Source organism: Chiroxiphia lanceolata, chromosome 10, assembly GCF_009829145.1.
Source record: "Chiroxiphia lanceolata isolate bChiLan1 chromosome 10, bChiLan1.pri, whole genome shotgun sequence".
Lineage (NCBI taxonomy): Eukaryota > Metazoa > Chordata > Aves > Passeriformes > Pipridae > Chiroxiphia > Chiroxiphia lanceolata.
Window position 1 is genome coordinate 18,723,239 of NC_045646.1, and position 17,945 is coordinate 18,741,183.

Sequence of the window (17,945 nt, forward strand, 5' to 3'; positions counted from 1 at the left end):
TGCCCATGTAAAGAGACACATAAACAATGCAATATGGGAACTTTTCTTAATACAGACATTCATTTATTCCTATATGCCATTGAAAGAGGCTGCAGAAACATTTGAATTATTTTTTAATGCATCAGTGTATTACAGTACCTTTTCTTCTTTTGTTTCATTTAGCTAAAAACTACTTAAAGACTGTTTAGAAAGAGAAACACGATGTTAGAAGTTGAAATGAAGCCAAGGTGTGCCCTTGTTTACAGGTCTAACTGCCATATGAAGAGTACCAGGCACCTGTTGCCTTGAGCTTCATTGAGATTCATTGTGTTTATTTTGTTTTTAATACCAGAGGCAAAAGAACGGCTTCACTTTATAATAAATCAGAAAATTTTTTCACACAGTTGGAATGTCAGTATTGCAAAGGACGACCTGCTGTGCTCTTCCCAGCTCCCAAATGCTTTCTTGTTACATTCACGGATAAGTGGATGTTTCTTCCTCGTGGGTCTGAAGAGAATTTCATAAGAAATCTATCCTCTGTTTTAAGAAGTTGGTTAACGTTCCTTTCAGTGTAGGATGGAGATCTCCCCCCCAAAAATATCACTTGGGGGAATATTGTGTTCTCCACATCCTGCTAGATCCATTATCATTAGTTAGAGCAGGTAAGCAGATGTGCAGGTTGCATAAACTCAGGACAACATTTGTAAAGGAAAATACAGACTAGACTATACCATTCTTATTAATTTGCACACATGTTAGACTTGTCCAAACACATTAGGTGTAATCATCTCCCTTCCCAAAGATCTCTGAAGCACACTGTGGTGGACCATAAGGTCTGGAGAAGAGGTAATTGCCAGAGCAGCTGTCATCGAGCAAATGACTTAGCTGAAAAGTTTGTAAAGGCCTCTTGCCTTTCCTAATAGCCCTCTACAAACTGCAGCACTCAGCTCCACGGTCAGATTGCTGGTCCTGGGTGAGCTACAAACGTTACTCAGGTGGGATTAAATTTTTACATTCAGCAGTGGCTAACCATAAGGGCCAGTCCTTGGCTCTTGTATTTCTGTTCAACATAACCACGTCTATTTGGAGTGGCTGGTGAGCTAACACTAGGCAGGCCAGAGCACAGTGTAAAAGATCATTCTTTTGTGTAAATCCAGAACAGTCATAATGCAGTTATTTGGCTCAGACTAATTTTGACTTTGTGTCAAAGCAATTAGATTTAGGCCAACTATGGTGTTTAAAAAAGGATCAAATCTGGGGAACCACAATCAGTTTAAATGACAAGGCAATTTGCAATCAAGCCTTAGGTGTAGAGAAACTGTTCTTACATGCCTTTAAATACTAATTTGAAAACGGAGCCATCAATTTCAATTTTGAGAATGGAATGTCAGAAATAACTTATAACTGGACAATCTGACTAACAATTTAGTCAGATGAGGTGGGTTTGAGATTAGAAATTTAACTGGTTTCTGGAATTCCAGTTTTTCCACTTTCAGTCCAACCTGTTCCTAGTGACCAAAGGACTCGGTAAACAGGTGAGAGTATCTGAGAGTATCCCTGGCACTGTTGTCCCTTGATCCATATTAGTCATTAGATCTATTCCAGCTGTTTTATAGGCCAATATTTCAGTGTTCTAGAGCTCTTGAAATGGATTGGTGTACAAGTGAAGCCCCTCTAGTCTACAGGGTCATTGGAGAATGCCTGGGAATGAAAAACCTTGGGGTCAATAATCCCAGCCTACAGAGGGTAGGTCCAGCTCACCAAACCACTGGAGAAAGGGATTGCTTAAAGAATATCTTCCACATCATCAGAAAATCACCTCAACACGAAGCAGCAACATCAGCTCTCTTATTTACTTGTATGTGATATTGCCAACAGCAGCATGTCTTTATTTAGGCAGGTGTAAGTAATTAAGACGAAAATCCTGAATTGATGGAATAGACTAGACAGGATTATTTTTTTCTGGGAGATGCACTCAGCCTGGAAGTTTACATGCTGACAGCACCATAGTTGGATTTGTACCTTTTTTTTTCCTTGCATTCTCCCCAACCCCCTGTCTTTGCTTGCTTAGTTTTGCTGCTCTTTCCCTTTCTTTTGGAAGTCCAGAGGTTGAATAATGTCTGTCTGTTTTGTCATTGAAGACTAGCAAGATACTTACCATGACTATCTTCATGGGTTTTTTTTCTTGTTCCTCATAAAACCCCCACAATTATCTATCTGGATCACAGACTAGTTATTAGTTGTTGTAACATCTCTCTATCAGGAGTATAGAAGACTTTTTAGTCATGGCACCTGTTTGATTACATAAACACACAACTGAGAAAGGCTTGTTTTTATTCTGGCAACCTTCTGTTGTCCCAAAATCAGTAGGGACTTCTGTTTTAAAACACACATAATATACTACTATTTTGTAGTTACTTACTTTCTTGCTTCTATCAAATGTTTCACAATGTTTGGTATTTCCTCAAGTCCCATTTCCTGGGGTAATGTGATTATGTGAGACTCCTGGGCGTCATTTAAGAAAAATTAATTTCTTTTTCTTTTAGCTTAACAGAAAAGTGTAAAAACATGACCCAAGTGCATGCTAAAAGCTGGAAAGCCAAAGGCAATTAAAAAGAACTCAATGTTTATTATTTAAAAAATAAGGGTCTTTAAATGCAATATTAATGATTTTTGGAAGGACGAGAACATTTTTTTTCAACACCTGGGACAATCAGTTCGACATGGGTATAATTGGAGTCTTACAGTGTGTATATGCAGAAATAGATCTCAAATTAACAGATAGTGTCCTTCCATGTTTGTCTGTTTTCTTAGCTTCCTATATAAGAAATCAGTTATTTCTGTTTGCTCAGGGAAATGATGTAATTGCTTTGTACTTGTAAAATTAAAACCCTTGTAAGTTGAACTTTTTACAGTATTAGCAAACTCTAAGTTATGAGATTTTAAGATGGCAGGTAATACATCAAAATTAGCAATTATGTTAACATAAATTTTTTAAACTTTCTTTAAATTCATAGGGGAAATAATTATCAGTATTCACTAATAACTTCATTTATTCTTACTTTATCTGCCCTTGAAAGGGCATCTGCTTTTTCAAGGCAGATGAAGTCTGCCCACAGTCTTTTCCTCACCTCTGCATAACAAATACAGTGAAAATAGGATGAAAATAGCCTTCTCCTGAGTCCTGTAGACTACTTTAGCAAACGTTTAACAAATATTTTTGATGGAATCTGTAGTCAGTGTCCTCAAATAGACAAAGATATCAGATTAAGATAGCCAGGATGCAATAACTAATATCAGAGGGAAAAGAAAAAAAAAAAAGGAAGCTCATCTCAATTCCTTTATAAAGTGCCAAAACATCAATTCATATTATTTGTGGTTAAGGTTGTTATCTTTATTTCAGTAATATATGAAAGTAGCCAAATATTCAGTTTCATACGCATGTCAAAACGCAGACTTCACTCCTAACTTAAACCATCACGACCATCTGCAATAAAAATCATTCTCCCTTTGGTTTGCTGCACCGTTTTTAAGCTTGTAGACTAAACATTCAACCATTGCAAGCAGTCAGCAGCTTTATTACTTCTCCTGCCCCTGCAGTGGCATCCTGGATTCAATTTGTCTAAGTACATCAAAGTATTTTAATTCTGAAGTACCCCAAGCATTTTGGAAAGTTTAAAGGCTATTTGTCTTCTGAAATGTTTGAATGTAAGTTAAAATGAAAATTGTCTTGATGATTTTTTTCTAGTTTAAATGACTGTCACATTTCTGTTCTGAAAAAGCCCCTGAAGCTCCAATGTACAGTTTCCCCTGCCTTTTTTCCTCCCGAGTAATTGTAAGTGAGCCAGTTTTAAATTACGTGGTCAGCTTGGCTTCCTTCATTCTGAGAGTCCTCTATTCCTGTGGAGTTCAATGAATTCAGCACTTACTAATGCCATCAATTTGTCTCAACTTCTCTTCAAGCTTTTTCCCCCCCCCCTTTCTTTAGCACTAAATTGTAAATAAATACACAATCAATGGATCCATCAGGCTAAGATTGCATGTAGCTAGTCCTGGGCTAAAAGTGACAGGAATGTCTGAACTGGTTAAACAGTATTCAGCAAGCAGAAAACTAGATGAAATAGGGTTATCTGGCCAAAACAGTCACAAAATAATTTTATTTGAAAATACATTAAGTACTTTGAAATATTTAAAAAATTGTGCAACTAAATAATTGGTAATATGGTAGAAATTTACTGACATTTTTACCTGTGGGTTTTGGGGGTTTTTAACTTTTATTTATTAATACATGTAGTATTAAGTCAACACCTGGACAGGCTTCCTGATAGCACCTTTGTCCATTCAAAACTCCTCCAAAGTCATAAAATTCTCATGACTACACACATATGTTTTTGCAAGTGGGTGCATGATTTAGATATCATAAATATGTATGCATTCAAACTTACTTATAAAATCATTAGACTGAAAAGGTCTTGTGAGGTCAGCTTAGTCCATTCCCCACACTCAGGACAGAACAAGTTGGTCCCACGTCACTCCTACCAATGTCAATCCTACCAGATGTTGGTCAAAAAAGAGACATTGGCAGGATCAGAAGGTTACCACTAAAATTGGGTGTTCCAGTGAGGCCTTCTCTCTAAATTGGGATTTTTTTCTCCTAACATGAATTCTCCTAAAATGTAAGCCCTGTTACTTTTAGTTTTATTAATTAACAACATGCACAACAAGTTATGAGCTTCCATTTTCCCATATCTTTCTGTGTACTTAAAGACAGTTCTTACTGTCATCCTTTTCTTCTGTATTGCCAATGCTCTGTTTGATCAATCATTATTTCCAGTTCATGGGTTACAGTACTTTGAATTCACTGTTCTCCTATGCATCTGAGTTTTTTATACCTTCTCCCCTCACTCTGTCTCTCTCTTGAATGTATCATCCAGAGCTGAAGCTCAAGGGGAAGGAGAGAGGGATCCCTCTGAAGAGTGTACAAACTGACTTCTACTGGGTTTTTCTCTTTGTCTTACAAGGGATGCCACAGCAGTATGGATTATACTGCAACCTACAGTCATTTAAGCAAATGGAAATACTGAAATATGTAAGTCCTAATTAGAGTCAGTGAATAGACTTATTATAAACTTCTGTCTTATGTGCCTTAGAATGAAAAGTTCTATTAAGATGAAATCTCACTTCTGTAATTTTTATTTTTTTAAGAGGAAAAGGACAGGGTATTTAAAATTGTTGTGCCATTTTCCCTCCCGGGCTGGTAACCTGTATGGCTGCATAGTGTTTCAGTCCCACAATATTAGTTACCACAAAATTACAGACTTATGAGAAAAAAAAATATAGCACAATAAGTTAAGGGATGTTTAAATATAGTCCTTCTTTTATAACTTGGTACTATATTCCCATTTTAAAACTGCCAATGAACCACTAGGAATTTTCTTTTTCTTGCTGATCCTCTTCAAGACCTCAATGAATAGCAGAGAAAACAAGTTCACTGTAATAAAAACAGGGGTTTGTTTTCTTTTTTTAAAATTGAGGCATTGGGTAAAATGAAGGTCATTGCCACAACCTTTGAAAAAATAGAAAGAGTAATTTTCCCCCTTTTTCTTCTTTACTGGTTTTCAATGCAATGTGAAAAATCATTTTTAAGTTTGCCCATCTGTTTTACATAAAACCTTAGCTGACCTTACACAAAGTGAAACAAATGCACAAAAAGCTTTGCTGTTGGGCTCTTGCCAGTAAGACAGAGCAAAAAGAAAAGAATATGTAAAGTTAGATCCTACTCTGGTGTAAATTAGCCTAGTTGCAGTGGGGACTTAGGTTGATTTATACCAGCAGAGGCTGAGGCTTGTACTTATAAAAGCCAGACTTAGACCCAGCCCTGCTACCATTGAATTCACCTGAAGCTTTGCTGTGGATTTCTGTGGCAGAAGGACCCTCCCTGAAGGAGGCACCTTTGGTACAGACAAACAGTCCACCTCCATCTAAGCAGCTAGTGGCATTCAGCAAGTTGAGGAGGAAGGTTGCAGTGGAAGTAACTGAGATTGGGGAGGTGCAGGTGTGAAGTGAGGCTTGAGCTGCACCCTGACTTTGTGCTGCTGCTGGAGCGGGTGAGCTCGAGCGCATCTCGGGCTGAAGAGATGCTCTGCCATCAGACTGGAAGCAAAGAGATTCTCAGCACACAGCAATGAGTGCTGTGCTCATGTCCTGCTGCTTTCCTCCTGTTGGCTTAACTCAGCTCACGCAGTGTCATCATACGGAGCCAAGTGAATCCTTGGAAAGGAGGGAGTGCCATGTATGGAATTAGACGAGGGGTGCAGAGGCCGAGCACACCAGAAAAAAATAAAAATACCACCTTATCCTGCACTTCAGTAACACTTCTGTTAATGTGTCTGAGGGGGGAACTATGGCCATTATATCAACACTCCAATCTAATATGATTAATGAGTATAAAGTAAGGTTCAAGCTTTTAATTAAAAAGGCAATCATAAGTTACTGAACAGTGAAGGTCTAGCTAAGTTTCTCAGAAGCAGGTTATTTAATAGAATGAGATGCCCCAAAGAGGCAATGGGCCAAAAATCTCTCCTGAGTTATATTTTATATTCAGGTACTGACTTTGATTCATAGCAGAGAGCAGAACTGGATCTATAGAGAAATGAGCACACATATATGTGTGTTACAGTATGCACGTAGGGTGATGTCTACATTTAAAGATTGCCTAAACTTCCCATTAATGGCCAGTTTTTCCTGTGGCTTGTTAAATTGCCATACTTCTCAGAATGAAAATTCTTTGTAGAATAACTGTCACACTTTTCAAAATTTTTCTTGTGTGCAAAAAAAACCCTAAGAAACATTGTTTTGACAGGGTCAAGAAAAGACTTTAGGAAACACTGTCTGCAGACTATAGACTTCTCAGTGAGTTTCAGCATTGGGATTGAAAGTGGTTGCTGTGTACTTATCAGAGATCTGCCTCTTTCCTCGTTCTTACTGAAAATAGTCCAAGTTTGACTCTGTCATGGATTTCAGTTCACCCATGTCCAATATAGATTTGACAGAGGTTGACATATTCTGTAATTTTGTCACTTTATGTTTCAATTAACTTAAAATGAAATGTACAGTATAGCTTATTCCATACATTTTTCTCTGGCCTCTGAACAGAGTATCCTCTATCTTTGCAATGTTAGAATAAGACGGAATATTTGCAATTAATAACCGGGGGTTTTTTAGGAAAAAAAATTACTTTAATCATCTACATTCTTAAATACAATGAGTATACCATAAGGCATATGAATACAATTGTTTTACCTGAATGAATAGTCCATCAGCTACAGTGTTTTATTGACTAATAGTGTCAAGAAAAGTGAAAAAGATAAGGAAAACATTCAAAAAATAATTACAATTGGACCTCTGGAGAAACAAAATTTTGGGGGCAATAAAAGTTCCCTTCTCTGTGAACCTGCAGGTTTTATATTCTTATCCATTTCTATTCTATCTAAAATAAGTATGTTAATCATTAAAAGGGAAAACAATTGCCGTAAAAGACCTTCCACTTTGTTTGGAATGATAAGATTTGTCTGTAAATTAATCTCAAGACTGAGTGAAATGCCTGGCTTTGTTTTGTACTATTATAGTGCTATTTAAAGTGGGGAAAAGTCACTAATTTCCATACTGAAAACATTTTAGCAATCAGAAAATATGGGGCTGGAGGAGTGGAGAATTCGTGGCAAGAGTTAGAGACTTGAAATCACTTCATTTAGGACCATTTTTCATATATGAACACACTTTCCCAGAGAGCTTTCTGTCAAGCAGAGTAATTATTCACCTAGAAAAAAGTCACATATGGTAGAAACAATGAATATAAGGAAGGAGAAAATGCAATGGATTTCTGTCACCTACCAGACTGTGGGAGCTTTACCTGACCATTTCATGTCTGCTCCCCTAATTCAGCAAAAGGGTTTTTGGTTCTCTTAGTAAAAGAAATAAACATTTGAGATAAGACGTGGTTTATAGAACCATGGAGCGGTCAGCTCATCTTTCTAACCTGCCTAAGGCAGGTAACCTGGGGAGCTGGGCCTTCTTCAGACACATCTAATACCATGTATCAGCAGGCTTCCAAAGGTATTAAATCTTCTCTCCTAAATTAGGGGATGAGCCTGTAACAGCTGCCTGTAGTAATAGTTACAGGGGTGGCAATGGCAAATTTTGCAACACCGGGACAATGCTGTTTCTCAAAAAGCCAAGTTGTTATGGAGGAGCTGATGCTGGCTGCTGCCCCACCGAGGCGCAGGGATTGTTGTCTCCTGATAAATTTGTCCCCCAGGGTGAGTGGGGATTTACAGCTTCATACAGCTTTTGTGTGAGCTGATGCAACTCTGACCAGATGATGCCTTAGGAAAGGATTCCTGCCGGGCTCTTCTGGCTGCCGGCCAAGCCCTGCTCCTCTGGGTGTCTGTGAAATCTTCAGAGTGGCTCTTGCAACTCTGCTTCAGCAGCTTGTCCTAGATATTCCTGTTGTGCTCCTGAGCTGGTTTGTGATTTGGTGCGAGAGAAGACAGAAAACATGAAAAGCTAACAGTTCTGGAACTGCTCTCTAACAGCATTTAAGTATTTGATAATACTTACTGGAGCCATTCTCTGCTATCTGTTCTTTTTTTCCTCCATAAAAACTATGAATAACCAGAGCAATAAATTGTATTCCTGAATTATTACACAGGACCTTCAGGTTTAGTTATAGCATTTCAGAAAATACCATTTGGAGGATATTTCTTCCCCTCTTGGTCCAATTCAAGTCTCTGCAAGAAGCATTTGACTATCTTTTTTGCAAAGCATTGTGGTACTCCCTTCTGTGTTTGTTTTTGTTTTTGTTTTTGTTTGTTTGTTTGTTTGTTTGTTTTTAATGGAAAAATGGAAGATCTAAATAAACACATTATTCCATTTTAGTTAACTTAAAGGATGCTCCAGCCACTCCATCCCTGCAATAAAAAGGGGAAACACCATACCCTGAGAAAATTTGTTGAATCTTTATCTCTCATCACCTCCACACTCTTTCTTCTTTGTTCTCAATTTACTGGTGAGCTACAAGTACCACGACATGTTGCAACCTCAAAGCTAATTTCAGCTTATTCAGCTGTCATAGGTAGAGTTCTTTTTTTCTTCTTACTCAATCCTTGGAAAAACATGGTTTAATACATGATTAGCAGACTATCTGTAGACTGTGGCCATAGGATTCATGGTCAAGTCACCCTGAGTGACTCCTCCCTCAAAGTTTTTGGACTGTGTTGTATGATCCGTTTCACTATTGCTGTCCTAGTTTTTCTGAACAATCCACTTTGCTAAATGAATTGAATTCTCCTATAAATATGTGAGCGATCAAATTCTTAAGGAAGGATTGTTCCAAGTGTAGCAGATCTTGTAGCAGACAAGAAGACAAGACACGTTTCACAGAAATGACAAATACTGTACTAAATTAGACTATTGCACACACATTTGGTCACCCAATGAAACATCATGTACTGACAGATATTCCCAGACAGTTGTCACATAAAAGTAATCAACAAATCCAATCACTGGCTGAACACGAAAGAAGTCCTTAAGGGTCATTTGCATACATATAAAAATAATTAAAGGCAATAGTTTTCCTGTTATTTTTGTTCATCTTTATGATGGAAAGCTGAGAATTTTACCTGAGTAGCTTTGATCTTAGCTAGAAAATTTAGGTCTCTGGAATACAGACAATAAATAGCTGACTGCTGAAGTATGCATGAGTTGAATCCCTGTGGTCTCTACAGGTGTCCCTACGAGGCAGATGAATATGACTAAAGTCAAAATAACAAAAAATCAGAAACCTAGTGTAAATAAAAGAGATTTTTATTTGTTTTGCCAAAATTTGATTAAATTGCAAGTGACAATGCTTTAAAAGCATGCTGAGATGGAGCAAGGTGCTATTTTTTTAAGTGCTGTAGGGCATTCTTCCAGTCATTTGAGGAGAATGCACTACATACTCTAAAAAAGAATATTGTATCCATTCTTGTAATGCAGGTTCATTAAGCATCAGATTGATTTATTGTATTGTTTCCTTTATAAATTATTTTCATTATGTTTTATCACAGTACATGACTACTGCCCTAAGGGAATATGCAGGAATGAGCTGAATGGCAAGCGTAATAGACTGCTTTAATTAAAATAGTGTAATGCATATTTCAATGCTATTAACAAAAACAAAATTGATTTTGTTTTCTGGGTAATTGAATATATTAAAGCCCAGGTGCTGTTCTTCTATAGCTTAACCCTCTGAGTTCAACTTCATTTGATGCTTTGAGCAGGAATTTCAGAAGGGGAATTTTCTTCTCTGACAGTGATATTTCCTTCTTTTTTTTTTTTTCCCCACCTAGTCCCCACACCTAGTTCATGTGTGCATACTATTACTGAAGAAAAGGAAAGCACAAACATGAATTTCAACAGTGAAAACCCTTTGATCCTTTCCAGGGTCTTTGAGTGAGCTCCAGACAGTGAGGACACTGATCCATGATAGAGAAAAGCCCATTATTCCTCTGCACTTTTTAACCTGATGTTCTGTGGAGACAGCAGACATCTGCTACCATAATTCCATTAGTTAATGAATACTCCAAGAATTTGTCCATCATAAGAAAGACCCTTTAAAATTACAGTCAATCAATGACACCTACTCTTCTAAGTGGCTTCCTTTTCCCCTTTTTCTCTTGATTTATATCGTCTATGAGTCTTTTTTATTTCCTTTACCCTCCAGATACCAAAAGTTTACCTTTTATCAAGAAGATGCATTGTGCTAGACAATGACAGACCCAGGTAAAATCAAATTAATGATTTCTGAGTAGAGCAGTCAAATGACACCAACCACCCAACCTAAAAAATGAACACAGGGCTGTGCTAAATGACCCATCTGTCCATGAAAAAATCCATTTTGCCTAATGATTTTTTTCTACCACACCCTAAATACCAGAGCCTCTCTCACTTACATGAATGGTGTTTTCAAAGGGAACAGCTACTTTGCAATAAATATTGTGAAGAGTGGGGTGTTTCTGATTCAGTTATTATGGTTCCTTGGACTTTTATTGCTTGTCAGGATGGCAAGTTGCATCATCAGATCTGAGGGGTCTATTGCTTATAGCAGAGATGCTTTGGGTATGGTAGATCTTATCTCCCATATTATGGGGTGAAAGATTGTGGTTTTCCAAGTAAAAAGTAAAAGTCCCACTGGCAGCTACAAGAGATGGTTCACCATTTATAAAGCCTGCCCTATTTCCCAGGTATATGCAATTTTCTAGAAAGGAATGGTATTGTGAAATTAAGAAATAGTAACTGTAATTTAAACCACTTCTTCTTAATGGGAAAAAAAAAAAAACAACACAAAACCACTCCAACCATTCTGAAGCAGTATGAACTATAGTAGTGTCTGCCTGGGATATATATATAATTTAAGAATAAATCAAATGGCTGAACTGAAAAATAAGTCACAAATTCAAAGTAAAGAAAAGCCAGACTGCACAAAAAGAGTTACTGCTTCTCCATCCAGTTACTCTGGGGATACTCAGACAACACTAATCATTGTAGTAGTCTGAAGATGTTCCCTATAAATCCTATACCTCTTAAAATAAAATATGGGTATCTTCTTTTCCCTGTAAAAGATTTTCTGTTCAAACTCATTTACTGAATAAGAACCTTTTACAAATGATGGTCCTGCTTTTACAACAGAAGAGTAGGCCATAATTAAACTGGTGAGTCATCAGTCCACTGGGTTTCATAGGAAATCCCTTATTACTTTAAAGCACCTGCTGTAGCTCTTCGACTCATTTCCCATAGAAGAGTTGCAGATACAGATTGATTCCAAATAGTTCCCATAAAAGAATAGACCAGTGAACTGGTTTTACATAAATTTCAGACTTTATAGTTTCTCTTCCTCTGCAATTAATGAGATCTGGCTGAATCCCCAGTTACTTCTGGGTCGTGATTTATAAAGCACAAGTCTGGATTCAGACTTTTCGAAAATGATTTCCCACATTTTAATGTTATTAGCTCATTTCTTACAGTGCATTTCTCCATGTTTCTTCTTCTAGGAACTGGTCACCTTTAATCATATACAAGATGTGCTTGATTATTAACAGGTATGTGTTGAACTGTAATGAAAAGTATTTAAATACTGCAACATGACAAAATTACATGTACATTGGCTATTTCTCTATTTTGATAAACAGCTATTAACTATTTAACTTTTCAATATTCAATATTAAATTTAATCGATACATTAAAACAATCCAAACCATAACATTCTAAGATTGACAAACTGTAGATATCAGGATTAGATAGACAAAAATTATTGTTTGCTCATTTGCTATATAAAATTCCAGAAAAAAATATATATAAGTGAAGAGAAATCACAGTGATTAATTTAGATTCAGTAAAGAGATTACACCAGAACAAAATAGACAAGATATTTTGAAATAGGTCCAAGTATTGCAAATATGTGAAAGGTTTTAGAAATTAAAGTGCTGCTCTAAATAAACAATAATGATCAAATAATCCTAAACAAACTGATAATTTAGGCAGATTAAAAATATTTCAGAATAATGAAAATAATATTTTCATAGATAAGAATATCATAGAGCCAGGATGTAGACAGTTTATCTTTGGAAGAAGAAACAAGTCTTCATTATTCATGACCAAACACAGTTTGTATCATTTAGATTGTGGTGGTTTTGTTCAATACAAATATTCCGTATTAAAAGAATAAGGTCCAAATTTTAAAGCAATTGCTTAAAAAGTAACATGTTCTTACTGTGCAAATAAATGCAAGTAAAAAAGGAATCGAGTTTCATGGAAAGAGGTGAGTTTAGAATTAATAAAAATCTAAACAGCAAGCAGGGCTTGCAGGGCTAATGCACTGCATTTACAAAACTCAGGGTTGAAGACAGTTTTTATTTTGAGTATAACATTTCACAGCAGTTTGGAAGTAAAATAGAAGGGTTTTTTTTTTAAGGAATAACATGAAATAGTTTCATTCAAACATGTGGGCTGGGAGCTAAACTTTTGCACTTTTTTTTAGGTGCCCCATGTTTGTGAAGCACAAAAGATAATTTGGTTTGTTCAGAAACACACTCGAACCTTTCTGGGTCAAATCTTCAGCTTCGGCAGGGAACATTCCCATTGAAGTCAACCTTTAGCACTTTCTCTTCTCAGCCATCCAGCTCTGGTGTATTCTGTGAGAAATAAAAGTCCTCAGATGTCTGTCTGCAGTGTGTTCTATGAAAAAGAATGCTGCAAAGAATAAAAATGGAAGCATACTGAGCATCCCAGGTTGCTTTAGCAGGCTCCCAGCTTCTGTCACCACTGGAAAGGAGTCAGAATTCACTCAGGAGTAGCCAGACTTTAATGTGCTTCACCAGTAGTAAGTCGTATAATAAAACTTCATATTTACCTTAGATTTTTTTCATTTGAAATGTTACACTCTTGTCATTTATCTTTTGTTTGCATTTTTATATGTCAGTCTTGAAAACAGTTGTCCATTGGCAAAGTTCACGTAGGAGTAACCGTGCTTGTCACACAGTCACCAAGGAAGAATGTGGACAGTGGCCAAGAGACAATATGTGCTATCAGGTATCTGTTCAAGTCTTTGTAGTCTCCTTAGAGGGTAAAGTCTTCAAGATTCAGTTTCAAACTTGTATTTGCACAAGTTGTTCAGTGCCCAGCATAGTGTGTGTCATTCTTTTGAAATCATTAACTCTTCTCACAATATATTATATTTCCACCACAAAGATCGGTAATCAAAGGTTAATAACGTTACAATTAAAGTTTCTGCTACCGGATGGGACATTTTCTTCTATTCTGTGCCATTACTGAACCTTGTCCTGCCTTTTTGTTCTTAAAAGTCATCCAGCCTTGCTTCTCTCAAGTCAAAATGTCTGGCAAACATAAACTATCTGCTGCTCTCAGACGAGCTACTAATGTAACTTAATTTTCCTTAAATAGCTTCTGCATCATCTAAGTTCAGCTATTTCTGTCTGCTAATACTGTCTGTGTGCACTGACGTGTTCATTTATAGCTTCTCTGAAGTCCAATCCAAGCCAGCTAAATATGATTTTGAAGGCTGAGGTTTATGCAGCAGTTTTGGCTCTGAACCAGAGCTGGGACTGGACAGCTGGACAAGAACTGATCTTGCAACACATTCAAACATAACTGCTGTAAAAACCTTAAAGATTGTCCTGTATCAAATGAACACAGAACTGGAAAATAATCACAATAAACCATCTTTCAAAGAACTGCATGAAAAATACCGATTTTTTTAATTAGCCTTCTCAGTCAGTCAAAGATGCACATTCTTTTCCTCCACCTCTCTTTTTTTAAGGAAAGTGAATTCCAAATTTGTCTCTAGCATTATGGATCAGGCCCTCATTAAATTAGAGCACTGAAATTAACTTACCCAATATTTTGGTAATCCAGTAAACCTCTGATCCTTATTGTAGTGGTACTTATGAAGGAAATTAGGTCACAAGCAAGATCCTAAGTCCTTGTATTACATTTTACCAATAAGATTAATTTTAAATCTTAGGCAATGAGTCTAGGAAAGACTTGGAGGGTTCATCTCTAGGCTCAGGTCAGGCCAACCCTGTGAATGTCTGACACTGGCAGTATTTCTGACACATTTCTCTAAGCTATTCTTAAAGCAACGGTCTCATAACCACCCTTTTGGTGGAGTTAAATACCTATTAGCCTTTCAGATGAAATGTTTTCCTAGGCTGGCCTGCATCTTGTATATTGAAGTGTTCACTATTATTTTTATCCCATTCCCAGTACAGGGAACAGCATATATTATTTTCTCCACTAAGGCAAACTGCTATGTATGTATGTGAGTTGTTATGACTGCCCCTTCTTTTAGACAAGTCCAAGTCTTTAACTCTTGCATCTGTTCATGTATTTTTCACTTTGCTTTTAAATCTCTCTACTTGCTTTAACACTCCCATGAGAGAGCTTGTGCTCCTGGTCAAGAAATCAGAATCAGTCCAAAGACTCCATCACAACACCTTTGCAACCATCCATTTCATGCCTGGAAAAAGTAAAAAAAAAAAAAAAAAAGAGATACAAAGCTTAATGAAGAGCAAAAGTAATAAAAAATAAAATCCTTCATTCCTTTCTTCCTCAAACAAGGTCCATTCCTTATTTGTTGGGGCAAAAAATAATTCTGATTATCTCTTTATCACTTTTTTTTTCCACAATTTTATATTTTTCATCACTGTTGTGATGCTTTTACCCCTATTTCAGGTTTTTATCAATCAAAAAGGCCTGCAACAGTATAAAACAGTTTTAAATGCCCAGATGAAACCAGTAAACAGACGGAATTTGGGATAAACAAACTGACACAGGTCTCCTTGCAGCCACTTCAAGAAGTGTGAGGGATTTATGGTGCTTTCTGTGTGGTCTGAATGGTGCTGTGTCAAGTGCTCCCATGAAGAGCAGAAGCAGACAGGGAAGAAAAGATGTGTAAATCTGTCCCCTCTTCATTATCTTGGCTATTAGTTATCTCATTGTTTTCAAGAAACACAGTCCAACATCTCAGTTAAGGTATTCTAATGTGTAGAAAAAAAAAAAAGTTATACAGCTTCAGGAGGATGAACCATAAAGCTGATTCCTCATCCAAACTAGAAATTCATGTGGAAAACTAATATTTAGTTGATTAAATAAAATTCTTGGTAGCATAAGGTACAGAAAGAACTATTTATTTGTCCATACATTTAGAATAACCCAATCCTTTTTGTCTGATTTTGTTCTCAGGAAAAGCAATTTGTTTTGTTCTTAATGCCCTAACGAAATTTCCAAAATTTTTTTTCCTTTTTTTTTCTTTTTTTTTTTTTTTGTTAGTTTTGCATGTAGTTCTTGTTTTTGTGTTTTGATTTTGGGCTGGGTTTGGTGGTGGTTTTCTGTGTTTTTTGCATAATTTATATATTTATATTAGTTTATATATTTTTTTGGAGTGTGGTGGAACAAGTAACTATTTCACAGCTGGAGAACAAGCAGGAGGCATTTAAAAATGGAAAGGTATGTCTTAGCAATGTATTATCTAGAGGTTTAGAGAATGGATTCAATTTAAATGAAATGACAGAAAGCAAATCTGTCAACATATCTCTGTTCTAGTGCTTCTCTGAGTCATGAAACTCCCAAGCTATAAAGAAAAGTTACAATGAGACACTGAGGAATAAAACACAAACAGTTTTCTTTAAAAGACACAAATTCAAATTTTACTTCTTGATAAAATTACTACCAACAATAACGAAGGATCTCTATTGTGACCAATCACAGAGAGAGAATTGTACTTCAGGTTACACCCACTCCTTCTGTATTTAATGCACAAATATATGAAAACAACAAGTTATAAAATATTAAATTGAATGCAATAATTCATAATCCAAGATAAGATACCAGACACGTGAAGGAGTTTGATGAACTGGCAAGTACCTGTACCTACAGCTAATGTCCATTTGTCTGTGAGCCCAACGGGACGTGACATGATTCCCAAGGGCACTGGCTTTGTTTCCTCAATTTTCTCAGCTTGACCTTCAGCAGATTAACATGGCATCAGTCTAAGAAAGCTGAAGGAATGTAAAGAGGGGGTGGATGTGTACATTAGAGTAAAATAACGTATTGTACGTGGATTAAAAGTAATAGATTGTGCTCAAGCGTATTTACATGATGTTTTATCACTTCTCGAAGGGCTGGAATACTCACAGATTTTAATCCTTTTGTTTTGGACCACGTGGTTACAAGAAATTTGCATTTCATCTGAGATTAACCAGGTTTGTGCTAATTCACTTTCAGTAGTAGGACAGTTAGACAAAAGTCAGAAGAAAAAAGTCCTAGTCTTGGACCATCTCACCCCTGGACAGATCCCTCTCAGAAGGCAGAAAAGCACAGTGGAGATTACTTTCTTGAACTATGATGTTCCTCCTGGTTTCAACTGGAAGTTGTTTTCTACTCATACTAATGAACACATTACCCACATCTTTCTGTGACTTCTGAGAGTAAATTTGTCTCATGTTTATGTACCAGATTCTTATAAATGTACACTTACATCATGTAAAATACAGTCTTCATAGGAATGGCATTAAACCAAAAAGAATCTCTTTGCAACTTTATTTCCCTTTGCTGATGTGGTACACTCAGAGCTGGCTGCTTTACTACAGAATATTACCTTGCATCCATTTTATCGCTTTTAAAGTCATTTTAGTACACACAGATGCTTTACATGTATAGGATTGTAATTTTCTTTTTATTTTAAAAGCACTCCCTGTCAGAGGCAGGACACAAAAACTCCAACATTCTGAAAAGCCAATGTCTTTAGGGAGAAGTATTAACACACCGAGACAGACAGGTGATTTTCCTTACCCTCTTTTTGCAAAGTGTGTTGCTTTGATTAGGATGATGCGTAAACTTATGACCAAAGAAAATGGAACTTGCCCTGTACCCTACCAATATGTGCCAAACTCTGTTCATTAACTGGAGAGGGGTAGTTTCCTCTCTCACTGGCATCTGTACAGAGTAGATAAGTCTAGAACTGTCTTCCTCACAGCTCAGATGGATAAGTGTCATGGTTCTACATGAATAGAAACAGGCTTACCAGGATGGGGCATTTAAAAAGTGGATTTTTGTCCTCTGGAACAAATTTATGCCAAATTTTTGCTCAGAGTTTAGTGAAAAACATCTCAGTAACATGTATCTCTCCTGCACTCCCAGACCCAGGAAGATTCTCAATTTGAGCAGTTTTGGAGGTAGTGGTGTACGTTATATACTAAATGATAGTTCAGCTATTTTTGCAGGGCAGAAGTCTCTCTGGCACTTTTAAAAGTTCTTCTGCATAAGACTCAAATCAACAGACATCTTAGTTCTTCAAAAACAGGATGACAAAGACTGCAGCTCTGGCTTGATGCAGAAGGTATGCAGCTCTG

General features: G+C 36.7%; 1 long non-coding RNA gene across 1 annotated transcript; it reads right to left on the bottom strand.

Moving 5' to 3' along the window:
* Positions 1 to 466: 466 nt before the first annotated feature.
* Positions 467 to 13,255, bottom strand: LOC116791961. Its single transcript, XR_004358917.1, has 3 exons — positions 13,114 to 13,255; positions 12,040 to 12,079; positions 467 to 486 (listed from the first exon to the last, which is right to left on the bottom strand). It is a non-coding gene; the product is annotated as an uncharacterized LOC116791961 (long non-coding RNA).
* Between the last annotated feature and the right edge of the window lie 4,690 nt (positions 13,256 to 17,945).